The 6,212-nt window shown below is 31.5% G+C and overlaps 1 protein-coding gene across 3 annotated transcripts in view; it reads left to right on the top strand.

Annotated features, from left to right (window-relative positions):
* The first annotated feature begins 2,114 nt into the window (after positions 1-2,114).
* The window catches only part of LOC113401291 (protein tramtrack, beta isoform-like), a 56,190-nt gene continuing 52,092 nt past the window's right edge, over positions 2,115-6,212 (top strand). For 2 of the 3 annotated variants that reach the window (XM_064215395.1, XM_064215397.1), the window contains exon 1: positions 2,309-2,451. The gene's annotated coding sequence lies outside the window, so the exon portion shown is untranslated. Of the gene's footprint in view, positions 2,452-6,212 lie in introns of all 3 variants that reach the window. The other variant, XM_064215396.1, reaches the window with a different exon arrangement.

Below are 6,212 nucleotides of genomic sequence, written 5' to 3'. Positions count from 1 at the left end.
TTACTATGCACTTGGAAGTCAGGGCATTGAGATATATAGAATTAATTTGATTAAGTAACAGAACAAAAATAATTAGCTGTTCACTAAATCTATTTAAAAAATATAATTATCATTTACATACGTTCACATATTCAAAGAATAATAAAATAAATTAATTAGTTTATTAGGTAAATATAAAAAGGTACTAAATAAATGAAAATTTTATTATTTTGATAACATTAATTATTTGTATAATTTATACAATAATATATATAAATATATATTTTTTAATAAACTTGAATAAAATTTCGAATTCTCTAGTTATATTTAATGTCTTAAATAATTTAAAATTTTATGTAATGTATATATTAAGTATCAATACATATGTACATATATAATAAGTTATAGTTATTTTAAACTGTAGCGTATGTTATATATTTTTAATATAATGATTATTATAGTGATGACATTGGGTTAATAGAGAATTACTTTTTTTCTTTCACTGACGTGTTGACAATTTTGCCCAGCAGCTATACGTTTCGTGCGAAGGACGTGCAAGTTATGATCATGAATTAAAGCTTCATAATTTTGTACAAAGATAAGTAAAATGCTTGAAATGTCTTATATTTATAACGTATGATTGGTGTAAGGTTAAAAAAATATGTAGTAGGTACGAATAAAGTAGAACGATCTATTTCCAGGTTTTATTTGTATAATAAAACCTGTGTGGTATAAACATGATTGATTTGTATTTTGTTTATTTTTATATAGCAATGATATTAAATTAAAAAATAATCATTCATAAATGACTCGTACTGCACCTGACTATCACTGGTCTTTTGACAGATCTGTATATGGCTTTAACGTAACGATTCGATTCGATTCGCGGATTCGATCCCTACTCGTGATAAATTGTTATATAGGAAGGTCTGTGTCGAGTCTTGGTTGTGTATTTATTATGACCGTGTCATAATGAAATGGAAAGATTTGAATAAATTCAAATTTTATCATTATTTTAGGTAAGAAAAGTTAATTTAAGATTCGGAATCAATCTGAATAAGTTTCAAAATAATATGTAGTTGTCTTAGTAAAACACAATTAACACGAATTAATCCAGTAATGTGTGTTTTAAGTCAAAAATGTGTCCGTAATGTTTAAGAAAAAAAAAAGACATTCTGCAAAAAAAGAAATTATATAAAATAAAAGAATCGCATAATTTTTATGCAGTTTTAATTATTTTCTTAGAAAAATAATGCTCAATAACTATTTCTAAGAAATAAAGTTTGTAAAAATAAATAATAATTAATTAAAGTAATTTCAAATTGACCGGTAAATTGCTGATCTTGAATTCGTAAAACTTATCAAAACTAGAAATACTTGGAATATACATACAGGTTATATTGTGCACAAATAAGGTCATTAAAATAAACGTACGTGTCACATTTTAGTAAATTATTACGGAAAGTAAGTAATAAACTTATTGTGTCAACTTTTTAAGACTGTGAGGTGCATATGTTTAATATATAATATAATAAAAGACTAGTTAAGTTTATTTATAAAATGATACTGAAAAAATAATAGATATCACTTTTACATTACACCCTATTTTAAATATAAATATAATTTATTACTTTTTCTTTTGTAAATTATAGTCATATTTTTTGATACATATATATCATATATAAGTTGTAGAATTTATTTCTAATTTAAATGTACTTAATAGTGTCTTTAAAAAAGTCAGTAAAGCTGTTCATAAAGTTGCTAAAGTTAAAGCGACCGCTACCGCGCTGCGCTTGACCGGCGCGGCGGCCACGGCGGCCCCGGCGGCCGCGGCGACGGCGACGAGGAGGACGCAAGGGCGCCGTGCGTCTTGCCGAAATTATTCGGGGCTCGCTGCACAATCGATTTTTCCCACCCGATGCGGAAAATTCTTCGGGGCGGAGCGGGTGAAGCGCGACGGGAGGAGGGGGCGGAGGGGGCACAGCGGCAGGGGGGCAGGCGGAGTGCAGCGGGGCGGTGCAACGCGCGCCGCCGTCCCGGCCGTCGGGCAGACAGTAGGACGGCGACGCCACTGTGAGTCGGTGACCACGGCGCGAAGAGCGCGCTCGCCGCACCGTGACATGTAGCGCGGCCGTCGCGCCGCAGCCTCGCGACCACACCGCCGGTGGCGGCGCGCCGATGCGCCTGCCGTCCGGCCCGACGCCCGCGCCGCTACGCTTAACGAGCCCCTTCGATACTCTTAACGCCCGAACCTCGCTGGTGCCGCTTTCACTGTTACACCTGAAGCGAGCCCTTCGACCCGTCTGTATCGACGACCGTCGTCGGATGGAACCCGGAGTGCGCCGATTCGCATCAAGGTTAGACGAATATTTGAATGTGAGTGTTTGTGCGCCGCCCGCCGTCGATCCTGAGCGCCCTAGCGCAACCTCGCACTTCAGCCGTACGCGCACTCCGCACACCGTTATTTTATAGGTAGGTCCGAAACACGATCAGAAAAACCAGTGATTCACTCGATAAGCCTACGGCTTACATCATTGTTATCGAGTTCGCCATGAAATTTTCAACTATTGAAAACATAATCATGTTCCACTTGATTAACTCAACGCACAAGAACAAGTTTCTTTGAACGTTTACTCCGAACGCAACATACTTTTAAATTTATTTGTAATAAACTTCATAACATCTAGTACTTTAAAAAAAAAAAATCATCTGTTAAATTCGAAATATTATTTAATAAATATGCATAAAAATCAGTTAACTTTATACAATAATTATTTCAATTAAATCAACTAAATCTAGGTATAGTTTTTAGTTTACAATATTTGCGTTAATTTTCTATTTGCAACGCACTAGGCTTTATAAAGAGCAATTAATGATAATTAAGGAAAATAAATGTGGTTAGAATAAAGTGTGCTTCACGTGCCGTAAAGGACACGTAACGTCTCGACTACGTCGCTACCCTCCCGACTTACAATGAACGTTTGCAGACAGATGCGCTTCAATAAAGCCAATTCGCTACGTGTATGCGCCAAAGTTATTTGCAACCGAAATAAATAATTATTCGATAGTTAAAGTGGTTATCTGAGCGACTCTATGCATTGATAGACGTCGTGTGTGACTTTTACTTATATATTAGTTGCATTTTAATTCCCAAAATATCTGAATAATATCTGAAAATTATTGCGGGGATTTGTGTTAGATTTAAGTGTTCATATAAAGTAAGATGTTTAATTAATACTTTATGACGTGAAATGTGCATAAATTCAAGCCGTTTCTACAATTCAGGTAAATTATTTTTATTTATATTATTTTTAATAATATTAAATAACTATTCTTAGTGGCTCTATGTTCATGATTTAAAGACGTTTGTAAAACTTTTAGGATTATGTACGTAACGTAAAAATGAATCAAAATAAAATCAATAATGACTTTCGGGTTTTATAAATTAAGCAGGCACCTAAATTTGTTAGACGTATATTAGGTATATGAATATCAAATCTGTTTTAGTACAACGTAGGGTACGATTTTTGATAATAGTTTTAATTTATAAAAACGTAAAATATATGTAAACAAGTGTTGCTTAAAATTAAGTGAATTATTACTTTAATTATTATTATTAATATAATATTAATAATTAAATACGGAACAGAGATATTGAAACTAAATTGAAACCTAATCCGCTACGCTCTGTCATAGTAGCTTGTAATATGCACTTTTCGTCTATAGAAGGAATATAGTTTTTATTTATTTTAAGATTCGACTTCCTTATTGCATGTATTATGCAATTAACTAATTATATGTACTAATAATAATAATGTAGATATTCGATAAAGGTGGTTATTTTTTATCGTGTCTGTATCAACCGCGTGTGATTTAAAAATTCTCGGATGTTTAATTTAATTATTAATTATTCTAAATTTAAAAGGTACTTAATGTGCATCTAAATTCGAATTTGCTTGTAATTGTTTTTTTTTTCATTTATAGTTTGTTAGTTGTGTCTTGGTTTCTCTTGTGTAGAATCTGTTTCTCTGCTTTGATTTCAAAGTTAATATTGATTTTTATATAAGGGCGCTAATTATTATTTTATAAGGAATACGTCTGTATTCAAATCTTTACTAATATTATAAACGCAAAAGTAACTCTGTCTGTTTGTCTGTTACGTTTTCAAGGCCAAATCATTAAATGGAATTTTATGAAATTTGGTATGAAGTTTGTAACTAGTTTGGTGGCAAGTTTGAACCCCAAGGAAATGCATAGGCTAGTTCAATTCCAAAAACGCAAGGGAAGCTGCGGACGACAATTAGTTATAGATAAATCAAAGTTTAGTTTTATATTGGCTTAAACGAGTATTTACATTCTCCTTTATACGAAATATAGGTATCTATAGATGGGGTGGAGGGAGAAAGACGTCAGCGATGAATCATAATAAGGAATGTTATTCAATTATTGGTACATTAAAACTGCTTAGCGCGAGAAAGTGATTCAAATTCTAAAGACAATATAGCAAATATATTTCCATTATTGTGTTCATGGTTTCGTGTGAATATAAAAAGTTTGTATATGATTAGTGTATTCAAATTAAGAATATGAATTGAATATAATTAATTCGAATAATTTTGATGGCTTTTGTTCAATAAAATACTAAGTCTTAACTAATAATTCTCAACTAAGTATTTAATGAATAGCTAATTAATTCGCATAGTTAATATATAATTATTTTTTGAATATTTATAAGGCCTTTGTTTTTAAATTTCCCATATTTTTTTTTATGTATTAAAAAAACACACGCATATCAGTCAAGTTAGTACACAAAATACATAACTTTATACTCAATACATTGGCTTATACAGACGCAATGAATTGCTAATTTTCAATCGACTTAAAAAAAATATAGACGCTTATAATTTTTTTAAACTCTATTCTATTGAGGTAGTTCCCCAAGTCATTTCATATATTTTTCTTTGATGTATAACAATAATAAACAGGAGTTATATCCTGTTTTGCTATGTGATGTATGTTTGAAATGGATTTGTTTTATTTCTCAATAATATAAGAATCGATTTCGATCGATTCAAAACAAAACAAACGGCTGGTTTTTCAATTATATGTGTGGACGAACAAAAGAGTTACCTGATGGTAAGTGGTCACCACTGGCCATAGACAATGTCGCTATAAGAAATATAAAACATTCCTTACATCGCCAATGCGCCACCAACCTTGGGAACTAAGATGTTATATCCCTTGTGCATGTAGTAACACTGACTCATACTTAGAACTGCTGTTTGGCGGTAAAATATCTGATGAGTGGGTGGTGCCTATTCAGGTGGGCTTGCCCAAAGCCCCCCCACCAAGAGAATATTGAAATTTGATGTTATTTTTTTTAAATACTTATCCTTATGATTATACTCATATCCATATAATTATTGGCAGATTTATTTATTTATTTAATTTCTTGGTATTGTTGTGTTAAAGCTGAAAATAATATGTTTATTTAAGATATTCCGATATATTTTCTCTGGACCCGTTTGATATATTAATTTCGACCACAGATCCTGTCTCTGTAAATATTTTGCCACGAAAGCGGACAGTGGTCGTATTTTTATTTCTATAAATCCATTGTTATAACTGTTACTCACTCATTTTACATATAAACCAGTAATGCCCGATTATTCTTATAATTATTATTCTTTGTCATACTATATTTGCAAATAATAGCAAACACAAAGTTCCAAACAACATATACGAAATAATAATTCACTAAGCACAGTTTAAAATTAAATTTTTTGTCGTAATAGTACTATATATAAATAGTACTTTTGTCATAAGTATTTGAATTTTTAATGTAGTTTTTTTAAAACAATGCATTTTAAAAGATGCTTTAAGTAATTTTGAGTTACGATAGATTTTATTTTATTTACCGAGCATATATTTCTATATAATTATGAAGATGTGCAAATATAATGCACAAAAAAAGTACAGTTGTTTTAAATTCATATATTTATTTAAATACGTAATAATCAAGTAAGTTGCCACAAATAATTCAGGTACATAACAGTACATACTCATCAAGACATGCTTATAAAATTATGTTTTATTTCAATACAATTTTCTTTCTTAATCGTAGTCGTATATATAATAGCAAGTCAAGTCCGTTACTTAGTACCTTCGTAGCGCCTTCCACTGCGTTTGGTCCCCGGCTTTTCTAACGGTTATAATTAGAAGACTCATGAGTG

Source organism: Vanessa tameamea, chromosome 7, assembly GCF_037043105.1.
Source record: "Vanessa tameamea isolate UH-Manoa-2023 chromosome 7, ilVanTame1 primary haplotype, whole genome shotgun sequence".
NCBI lineage: Eukaryota > Metazoa > Arthropoda > Insecta > Lepidoptera > Nymphalidae > Vanessa > Vanessa tameamea.
Note: the sequence above shows the minus strand (reverse complement) of the source record. Positions and strands in the feature narration are given on the sequence as shown.